The following is a 12,103-nucleotide window of genomic DNA, read 5'->3' on the forward strand; positions in this document are numbered from 1 at the left end:
ATGTACTCATATAATGCCAACCTTGCGAAAGATGGTGGTTAATTTGAAAAGATACTGAAGAAAACGCAAATACATTTCGTGAAGGAACTTCGCCATTCAATGTTCTCTGGATGTGCCAATGTGTAGGGGAATGGTTTAAGTTAAATTCCTGACAGTCTCTCTGTGGAACGATTACTGCTATACTTACAACAGGAGCTGTAGCGTGAGAACATGATGAAACAAACTGAACAGATGCTACACACAACAGTAATAGTGTCTAAGCAGGGAAAAAAAGGAATCGAAAAAAATGAAAAAGTACAAAAAAATATGGGCAAGTGACAAGTAGATAGGCCTACCTATTATATACATGTAGTCATATGGAAACAGACGAAGAAGAAAGAATAGAAAAGTAGGCCTACTTGGCGAACAAAAATAGCCCGATAAAACAGTAGGCCTACTCGTAATCAAAGAACACAGGAAAAGTTACTCGATCGTCCAAAAACATAACTCTTGAACATCTCAACAAGATGTAAGCCCTCATACCGCAAACTGTATCATTCCTTGGGGAAGAGTATAAAAAAAGTTGCTGTGGATTCAGAAAACAAAATAAGTGGAGGAAACAAATTGAATCCGTCAATACTCTGGAAAGCGTCGTGAAAAAAAGAAAAAGGATGTTACGCCCGATTACATAGATTACCACATTATCCGCGAGCAGGCCGTGACTGGATCCTCCCCCTAAGCTTCGGGGATTAGATTGATTTTAGACCGCTCCGCTGTCGATAAGATTCTGCTTATCACGCCAAAATGCGTATCGTGGAATGCGCAGGTTGTCCGGCTGCAGTTCCGGGGAACAATTTCGTAGAACAGCCAGCTACACAAGAAGTGTAACTGCTAACTCCTGCACCAGAATTCCTCACATTATAGCAAAAACTACAAGTCAGCTGATTGGCTATGGCCTGGTAGTTGCCATGTTGACGTGTTCATCAAATAATTTTGCACATTAATGGCGTGTCTACACGCCAAAAAAGGTACTTTTATGCACAAGGCCCTGCCATGCTACAAAACAAAGCACACACACAATACGAACGTTTCATAGCTATCACTCTCAAGGGGTTAATGTCCTGCTTTGTACTTCTCGCCTGACAACAAAGTTCGCATGTCAGTGAACATGCGCAGTATACCTTGAAGTATTTCGTGGATTTGTCCCCGTTTCGTCACAGTTTCTTTCCACTAAAACTTATCCTCCATAAAACACAATAATGGATCGGCTTCAATAATCGTCACACTATCCATCAGAAAGTTGATTTAATCAGGTAGTGATATTTAGAGAGCCTTTCAAAAAAAAATGTCCCATCAGCAGTCGATGGGCCTCGGCGATCAGTTGCCCTTTGGAGGGAGAACAAGACCAGGCACAAGTCAACCAAAATTTAGAACAGCCACAAGGCTTTCATTCCTTTGTTTCCCTATTCTTACTCTCTTCAATACCTACATTATTTTGCAAATTATCAGTACAGTGTATTTATCTCATTCAATATGCCGATATACAATGACTGTTTAATGCAATGCTTGCTGTGATAAATGAAGTGTAGTGTAAATGCCTTTTGCCATTTATTTGATCACATTCCTACGAAACCCGCGCCCTTGTACACTGTATTTAGAACGCTGTTATTTACTTATGAACATATGATTGTATGTGTAAGTATACTTTATCGCGATCGTCATCATCATCGTGATCATCATCATCATCATCATTATCATCGTAATCATCATCATCTTCTTCTTCTTCTTCTTTATCATCATCATCATCATCATCTTCATCTTCATCAGAATTGTCATCACCATCCCATGCACATGGGCCATCATTACCATCACGTGACCACAGTAACTAAATAAAATTTTTATCATTTCCATCAATCTCTCATTAGTATCATCACCACCATCAATAAGGGTCACGAACACAAATCAATCATAAAAAAGAAAGTCTAAGGAACAATTACGTCAATGAGGAAAACGTCGATTCGACTTTTACCCGGATGTTATAGCTTTGGTTAGGATGGGACTTCATGTTCCTGACTTTTTTGTAGATAGTAAGAAACCTCTTATGAAAAATGAAAGAGGAGCACAATAATTCGAATAGGAATTCAAAGTTAATTTGCTGAAAATTGGTTTTGAAATGGCTGACACATTCAAACAAACTTATCACAATAAAAGGTGGTATCCACCTTTTCCCCAGAATTTCTTTATTTTACTTCCTTTTGGATATCACAGCCATTTCAAAAACGATTTCCTCGAATAAGCTTTGAACACCTATCTATTCGAATAGTATGCTGTCTAACATTTCATAAAGTGGTTTCTCAGTATCTTGCAAAGAGTTAGAAGCTGAATCCTCATCTCAACCAATAGTATACCATCATTTTAAAGGCAAAGTTAACTGTAGCCTCGCAATTTTTTCCTGATGCGACAAAAACCAAACTCTTACAGACTCCGTCGCTACATCCATCAGCAAACAGTTTAATAAAAAAAAAAAAAAGACCAAAATTGTTGAAAGGAAACATCCCATGATATTTCACTTTAATAAAACTTCGGACAAACTCCCGAAAACAGCAATACGATTCACTAACAAAAGAGAACTGTGGCATATACGTCTTGATATAAATTTCATGACATGAATTATGCTAGAAGATGATCCGCTGGAATCTAATGGACGTAAAAGTGCATACAATGCAGGTCATAAGACGGTGACGCGACATTTGCTCCCGCGACAATATTTCTCCTCTTTTATTTTCTCCAAGGATTTAGGATTAGGGTGAGAATTGGGATTGGGTTTTAGATTAAGTTTGATACGAGGATTAGTGTTAAGGATATGTTTGTGGTAGAATGTTTGGCTTAGCGTGCACATATTTCATGAGAGCTTTTGTCGCAGGAGCAAATGTCATGGAACACGTAATATCATAGAAAAAAAAACATTGAAGTCGATGGATGAATATCTCTCTGGCTGATGCATATAAATCAACAATGACTGTGAATATTCTTGCACATTGTGATGGTGGAAAAGAACTTGAATATATACTCGGCTTGATAGGCCACTTTCTCCTTCAAGGGCGCTATAAGCATAACGTGGAATTCATGAGCATCAGAAAAACAAACAAACAAACAAACATATGTCGTTGTAAAATTATAAACAAAGAAGACATAACATGCTCCGACGGCAGAACAGAATGCGGCAAAACATAAAATACTATATAACAGGCCTATGTCAACAACAACAACAACAATAACAAAAAAAAAAAAAACCTCCAGAGCATTCAAAACAAAACTTAGACTCTGTAACACAATTTGTCCATGCTCAACACCAGGCATCGAACACTTTCCAATGGCAAGTTGGCCAAGACAACAAAAAGAAGTTTTGGCGTATTATACAGGATACATCTTGTAAGGTCTATTTACACTGTACATTAGTCAGCATGAGGTAGATCATGGACGCATCTTTATACACAATATAACCGTTTTTACTTCAGTCAGTAGAGTTTGTGATGCAGCATTTTCTAAAACGGCAACGGCAGCAACAAAAAACAAAACAAAACGATACTATGGTGTCATCATTATACACGGTATTATCATACGATAATCATGTATACCATTTGCACTCATGTTTTAATTCCATGAAGCAATATCCGTTGCTTATATTACTGAATGTACTGAAAAAAGACTTAACTCCCTAAACTCTGAGATGTCTGAAACTGCAGTGATCAGTTTCATCGACTTAGTTAAAATTACTTTCTCTATCGTGAGTACGTGATGACTAGCCAGGTTGCCAAGGTATACATTTGTCGTCAAAACTGTTCACACACAGATCTTTGCTTTCCCCATCACTTCTTGTGGTTTCTCTTTTTTTTTTAATCTTTCATTTTTTAGTTGTCGAACGTATCTTTCCTGGCAGGTCCTGCATCCTCTTCAGTCTCGTTCGTGTCCCCGTCGTCCCCTTCCTCCTCCTCGTCGTCATCGATATCACCATACTCGTCATCGATGTGGTTGTCGTCGTGGTCTTCGTCTTCGTCCCGCTGGCCGGGCAGCCTTGGTCCCCGACTGGACTTCTTTTGCTTCATGCGCCGGTTCTGGAACCACGTTTTAACCTGACGATCAAGAAAAGATTGGTGATCAACTTTGATGAGAATGATGTGAAATGATCTGCTGGACTTTTGCATCGATCTGTGACCACAAATACAAGATGGGAGGTGATTGATGTTTCGTTCTGATTTTAAAAGAAACATTCAATGAGATTTAGTCTAAAATCACGATTAAAGAATGGTATGGTTTTGGTTGAGATGGGGATTCAGGTTTTAACTTTTGCGAGGTAATTAAAAACCACTTACTAGTATAATCAGGAATAATAAGCATACAATATTCTAAGAAGCATTCACAGTTACTTTGATGAAATCGGTTATGAAATGGTTGAGATATCCAAAAACAAAGCCAAACAATGTGGTCTTGATAAAAGTTGGGATCCATATTTTATTCTTACTGCAAGTGCAGAGTGAATGTGTATCCACTGATGAAGAAGGATAAACATAGCATTTGAAATAGAAAAAGTAAATTAGAAGAATTACAGCATACGACGTGCCTATTTCATTTCGGCTGGGGAATGAAAACATACCTTACATTAGTGTTGACATAGTACAGTTTTTGCCGGAAAGGCTAAATGACAGCGGATGTCCACTGAAACATTCGGCTTTTTTTTTTCTGGCGACTTTTAGTAAAGGGCTCATTTTCAGTACATCATAAAGAGGAATGCATACATGCGGTTCCACCATAGACCCGACCAAAATGGTTTCGTACCAACTTTCTGCTGTAAATTGACCAAAGTAGCAACTGACTGTTCGGTCGGATGTGCACGGCATTTTTGCTTTCTCTTTCCTCTATTACTGTATACTGTAGTTACTCTAAAACCACATGGTCTGTTTGCTGCTAATGCTGGCACATGGAACTAACCGCGGCAATTTAAAGTTATGATATAGATTTAGTTAGGTCAATAGGTGGAGATTCAGATTTTACCTTTTTGCGAGGTAATTAGAAACCACTTAGTTCTAAGAGGTATATTCAAAGTTTATTTGTGGAAAATTGGTTTTGAAATGGCTGAAATAACTAGAAACAAAGGGATCCTAATAAACGGTGAAACCACACTCTCGAAAAAGATAAAATCCTAATCCCTTTGTCAACCAAAACTATATCATCCCTTTAAAGGTCCTGTTTACCTTTGGGAACAGTGGTTTAAAAAATGTTCAAGATCAGTAGTATCACATTTGATGCATAATCTTAATGTGTACGTCGGTTGTATCACAAAACATCTTACCATATAAGATTTTCGCAATAAAGCCTAAAATGTAAGGAGATGTCACTGTTTTTCTCATTAAACTATAACTGTAGACAGTTTAGTCTGGCAACATTTTTAGATTTTATAACTATTGTTCATATTTTGTGTATTTAACATTATTTAACATTGATTATATGGATTCAAATTTTTACAGCGGTTGCTTCTATCCCAAACAGTTTGGTACTATCTTAAAGCACTAATACCGGGTTTTTGTTTCATCTGCAAATGGTAAATTATGACTTTAAACCTGCCCGTTGAAGAAGGAGCGCCTATCTCGTCAAACTTTTGGCACGCTAAAAATATATTCGTGATAGGAAATAAAGGTAGACATTATTACGACGAAACGATAATTACGTAGGAATAGGGAGAAAGAGTAATCTCAAGCAGGTGGGGAGAAATTAGGGGTGCTCTTCAAGAGGACTGGAGGGTAAAGAAAACACCCTTTCAGCAGGAATGATCATTAGGCCATGCCATGCCGATTAGTAGATAAGCATGAAAAAGGGAGCTAATCGGAGAAAAACGGATGGGAATTATTGCTGACAGCACAATCCTCTTCTTTGGGTTTCTACTCAAGACTTAGCTCTTAAATATCCAGATATCCAAGAACAAAGTGGTCCTAATGGGTCCCAACTTGCATTTTTGTTTTTGTTTTTTTTGATATCTCAGCCATTTCAAGGTCGATTTTCATCACATCAACTTTGAATTCCTCTTAGAATTGTATTTCCTTTTATAATTCATAAGCATAGTTTCTCATTATATCATCATAAACAATAAGATCAAAATCTGAAGCACCATCTCAAAGCTATGCTTTTATTTTCTTTGAGATGAAGACAAAGAATGATACTGCCAAAATGATTCACTGAATCATAAGACCCTATAGATATCATAGACTCGCATATTCTGCCCCATTTCAATCCATCTTTCAAACTGAAGAAAATAAATCAAACAAACAAACGAACAAACAAACAAATATTAAGGGGAATTCCCAGTAATTAATGTACCTGTGATTCGGTGAGGAAGAGAAGGTTGGCAAGTTCGATGCGCTCGTGAGTAGAGAGGTACTTTTGGCTGAGAAAGCGAGCCTCCAAGCCCCGTAGCTGGTACTCCGTGAACACCGTCCGGGCCTTCCGCCGACGGCAGAAACGGAGCGACGAGTAGCGTAAGTCTGACGGGAAAGGCGACGGGATGCTGTAACCGGCTGTGTCAAAAAGAAGAAGAGGGGGGGGGGGGGGAGATGTAAGAGAAGTTGGAGCTACAGATGAATTTGCAGATACAATATTACAGTCCATGAAGTATACGATTTGATGTTATTTAGTCTTTTTGTCCACGAGGAGACTGAGAAATACAAGCTTAGCTTTTTAGCAGGTCTTCTCCATTTCCTGCAACTTTAGTTTTAATTCAGTTTTCATTTGCTTTTGAGATACGTAGTATTGTTAACTTCACGTATTTTTCTTTGTTGCTACATTGCATTGATATTGTGTTATTTTGTGTATGAAAATGTTTTACATTGTTGGAAATGAAATAAACGGAACGAAAACGAAAAACGAAAACGAAAAGTTTCAACGTATAGTAATTATCATGATTACGATTGCGGTGATAATGCATTCCCAAGTAGCATACTGCAATCTCCATTTTCCAACATTAAGCTCTCAAGAGAAATGAAAACACAACAGACATAACAAACAAAAATAGTCCTGGCTTACTGTGAGAAGAACGAAGCAAAATGCAGAACGGCAACGCAGAACAAGGAACTCGTCTCATTTCGTATTAATAAAATCAACGCGATTCCATTATACGCCTAGGTAGTACAAAATTAACTTGTATTTACATTTACATCTGCATTGGAGGCATGTCTGCGTAACCCTTCACCATGTGACAGAGGGTGCCGCATTATTCAGAATTAAAACTTCCCAGCATTAGTCAATCAGATAGGGGAAAGAACAATACCAATACTGAAGTATGATTTCTTTTCTTTTTTTTTTGCCAGGACTCTGTATAAAGGGATGATATAATTTTGGTTGAGATGCATGGGGATTTATGTTGTTGTTTTTTTTTTTGCGAGATAATAGAAACCACTTACATGAAATATGACAGAAAAGAGGAATCCAAAGTTAATTTGATGAAATTTTGTTTTGAAACAGCTGAAATATCCGAAAAGAAAGTAAAACAAAGTTGCCATTATATCAGGTGGGACCTGCTACCTTTTAATAGGACCTCTCTGTTTTAGGGTGTATATCTCCGCCATGTCAAAACCACTCTTCATATATGTAAGAGTTGTATTATTATGCTCTTCATATTTCATACAAATCGTTTCTAGTAATATCGCAAGAATCAAAACCTGAAACCCCATGTCAACCAAAAGTATACCATTCCTGTCAGATTCATCAAGGGTAATTATGCGTTCACTCCTGACAATGAGGGAAGGATGAAAACAATGAGATATATAAATACAGCGAAGATTGAAAGAGTATTAGATTGACGTCACGTTATATAATTATGATAAAAAAACAGCCTGTAGTTGTTTACTAACATTCTCATTAGAATGATTTTCCCTCTATTGTTCGAGTATACTTAAAAAATCCACTGCATTGTTTCATAAGATAGCTCTTTTACTGCTGTTCAACAAATGTCGATTCTTTTCTTGTTTTGAGGGTCAATTCCCCTTCGAATCATCATGACGTACCAAAACCATCGCCCTCCATTTTTTCAGATACCAGACTCCGTGTCACCAACCCCGGAGAAACCTCGTCACCGATCAATCAAAACCCAAGGCTGAAGTACCGGAGAAGCGTCTTATCTCGTTAGAGGAATTAACCAATTCTTTGGGAACAGCTTTGGGGCCCTTTGCTGGGAATGCCGGACAATGCGCAAAACCCAATCATCCAATCAACCTGAACTAGGGACCATAAAAGAAACACTAACCAGCAATGACACGGAAATGGGTATTAAGCCCACGACCACAACAACGGGATCGGATCGATGAGTATCGGTGAAGTCCGCTCGCATTCTTCTGCAAAATATTTGGAAAGATCACGATACTCTGAACTTATTGGTTCACGTAGACCATAGAAATGAGAGAATAGCAGAACTAAAGAAAGCACCCCCTCCTGATACCAACCCCTTTTGTGTGTTATAGAAAGTATAACCGTTATGCTCGCCGTCCCATGAAGCCTTAACAGAAGGACAATGACAGATAATTGGATTAGTACAGATGATCGTATCGACTTTCCTCTTCCCTATAAGAATTGACGGAATTGGACCAATGTCAAGGAACTATCATCTGCTGATGTAAATCGGGCACCTCTTTTTCGCTCATCAGTGTTCAACCTGATTCGTGACATCTTCTCTCACTGGGGTGAACTTTTCTGAACCCTTGTCATTGCTTGTCGCTCTTTCGTTCGCTTTCTCATGCGGAGAAAGCAACAATAATAATAATAACAACAACAACAACAACAACAACAACAAGGGTTTTTTTTTACGATTCATATTTATATCTTTAGAATAGCCACTGATGTGTTTAAAAAGGAGAATGGATTGAAGAGTCCAACCATTGTGTTGGAAGAGAGAGAGGGCCTAGTTTGTTCGACAGAGGACGAATACCTCTTTTTTCACTCAAAGTAGTATCAAGACTACACAGAATTTAACATAAACATCTGATTAAGATTTTTTTTTCTTTTGCTCAAGATCACAGTCCCTATATCTTTAATGATATCAAAGATGATTGATTGCAAGCATCACATACGACGGAGAAGGCAGAGGATAGATATGATTTTCTCAAAGCAAACCTTTACCCCGATATTAAATGCTGACAATGTGGTTTAAATGGATGCACTAAATGCAAAAGCAATGGTGGTATAATCATCATAAAAAACTCTCAGTAAGTCCCTACAAAAGTAATTATTCTTTAATGGCTGTATCACATGGTCTTATACCAGTGCCATCTTCGATGGATGAAGTTAACCCATTCCCTTCACAAGGCCGGCGGAGCGTTTTCAGAAGTGGAAGGGGGGTGGCACTTCTGGGTTTCATGAGCTAACAAGCAAAGAAAAACAAAACAAACCAAAGCAAAACAAAACAAAACAAAACAAAAGCAAAAACAAAATGTATTCAGCTCATCTTTTTCCTTCCACATCCGGGTTTCTTCAGCAGACAAGCCAAAAAAAAAAAAAAAAAAGGGGGGGGGGTCTTCATTGCAAAAGACGTTACCTCGCTCACACTTTGATATCTCTGTCTATTTCTTTTTAATGCCACTTTACGTACTTCCCCCTGCCCCCCCCCCCCCCCCCCCCCCCCCGTTCCTCCGGCCATGCCCTACACTGGAACCTGGTTACCTGTGTGTAAAGTCTATGGGGATTTAGAATTTAGTATGGAACGGGTTTAAAATAACTGCCGACACATTATTGGAACGAAATAATGAATGTATTACTAACATGACGACGTAATTTTTTTTTTCTAGGAGGATTAAAATGTTGTTGTTTTTTTAAACAAGACAAGGATAACAATTTGTGCCCTTCACAGCAAATAAGATATCATACTAATCTTGTATGATAGTCAGGTGGCAGGATATTGCAGTTCACTGATCAAAAACATTACTTTCATTTTTTTAATATAAAATTGTAATCGTGTTTTGTCTGTAAAACATAAAAATTCTATTACTTTCTTATTTCATATTCGATTTTGAGGAAACTTCGGGCATTCTGGTCGTGTGACTTTCCGATAGAATGATATTGCATCTTCTAAATCACTAACTACAAATATTACTTTTGGTCTCTTTCAAATTGTTTATCATGTATTCTGTAAAATTACGAGAACCAAAAGAATTCTATAACTTTCTGATTTTATTTCCGATTTTGAGAACACTTCGGTCATTCTGGTCATTCTGACTTTCAACTTGACCATTTAATTATGTAAATTGCTGCTTTGAATAAATGTGGTCTCTAACAACAAGACAGGAAAATTTTCATTCCAGTCGAACTGAAATTGTCTTTTTTTTTGTTCGAAAACAAAGGGTAATTAGGCAATATCATTATTTTCAAATCCGATGCTAGCTTCGATGCTATAAGAGTCTCTCCATATTCCCTTAATGGCTTGCAAGGAAACTTTTATAGTACATAAAATAGTATAGAAATAAAATAGGTCTATAGTATTCGTCAAGGTGAGGATTCAGCTTTTAACTTTTTTTTTTGTCAGATACTTAGAAACCACTTTATTAAATGTTCCAGAGCATACAATTCTAAGAGGAATTCAAAGTTTATTTGACAAAAATTGGTTTAGAAATGGCTGAGATATCCAAAAACAAAGCAAAACAAAGCGATCCTAAAGGTGGGTCCCGTCTTTTACCATATAGGACTGCTCTGTTTCGTATATCTCAGCTATATTTTAAAACAAATTTTCTTGAGATAAACGTTGAATCCCTCTTCGAATAAATGCTCTTTCATATTTCATTTAAGGTTTCTCATTATCTCAGTTCAGTTTAGTTCAGTTCAGTACAGTTGTGATACTTTACCTGGATGACTGAGAACATTCACAGACATTTCAGTTCAGTTAATTTTTCCATCGAACAGGAAGTGAAACAAATTATTGAGCATGCGTAAAACAATCACATAGTTGACTAATTTCAATCAAGAAAAACAGAAATACGATATAAGTAGTATAACTGAGAACACTAAGGCATGCTTTAGAATATAATAATAATAACCAAACAATCTAAAAATAAATGCTAGAAATGTGAAGTTAGGTCTCAACCTAAACTATGCGATTCGCAATCTATTCCTTGGTTTAGGCCTATCTTAGTTGTACTGCTTCATCAATTACTCATCCAGTTATCTAATCCTTGGGGTTAGGAATACCGCTTATGACATAATACAGATGCCATTCACTTTCAGCACTATCAGGGTAAAGGGGCATGGTGTGTGTGTGTGTGTGGGGGGGGGGGGGGGTCCTCCCACCTCCCTATTTCAACAGCCATTCATCTTCGACGTCCTATTACTAGTTATATTTGTCGAGTACGTGTATCAATAAACTGAACAAAATGTTATTGTGTTAAAGAATACAATTGTAGATGGTAGTTCAACCATTATTATTCGTTGAAAATAAATTGTCAACTTCTCAGAGAAGACGTCAGGGACTTAACATGCATGTATACTTGTATTCCCCTCTTTACATGAATTATTATAGTGTTCTTCAGTTTTGATGTTTTACCTCGTGGTATGATGAAACACTTGTTTTGGTATCTATCTTTGTGTAGTTGTAATTCATTGTAAGATAGTTCACAGTTATACATTTATTTGGCTTTGAATCATTTGATTTCGAACGTAAAAATTATTCCAGTATTAACATTTTGCTTTGCTCTCTTACCAGGAGTGAGAAGAAAGTAGGGTTCATCACACAGCTGATCAGAACACGAGCAGTTGTAGGGATGTATCTGACCAGGTCCTGGCGCCGCTGGGGAAGAGGCTGGCGGAAATGGCGGATGAGGCTGCACCGGGTATTGGGGTTGGTGCGGACTCACGGGAGAGAAGTACGGATGGAGATGGGGGAAGTCCGGGTAGCTGTGGGGGTAAAATCCGGGAGCTGCAGCAGCGAGTTGTTGCTGGTGGTAGAACTGCTGCTGCTGCCTCTGCTGCCGCCAAATGAGCTCGTGGTAAGAGGCCACATCGAGCTGCTTGCTCTCCTGCTCATACTCTGAGTCAAAAAGTTCCCCCGATTTCGGCGAATCCGTTATTGAGCTGGGACTCGAGTTGGTACTGGAAG

The sequence above is a fragment of the Diadema antillarum genome, unplaced genomic scaffold (assembly GCF_040938485.1).
Source record: "Diadema antillarum isolate AM-2024a unplaced genomic scaffold, OU_Dant_1.0 seq00000003_RagTag, whole genome shotgun sequence".
NCBI classification, from domain to species: domain Eukaryota; kingdom Metazoa; phylum Echinodermata; class Echinoidea; order Diadematoida; family Diadematidae; genus Diadema; species Diadema antillarum.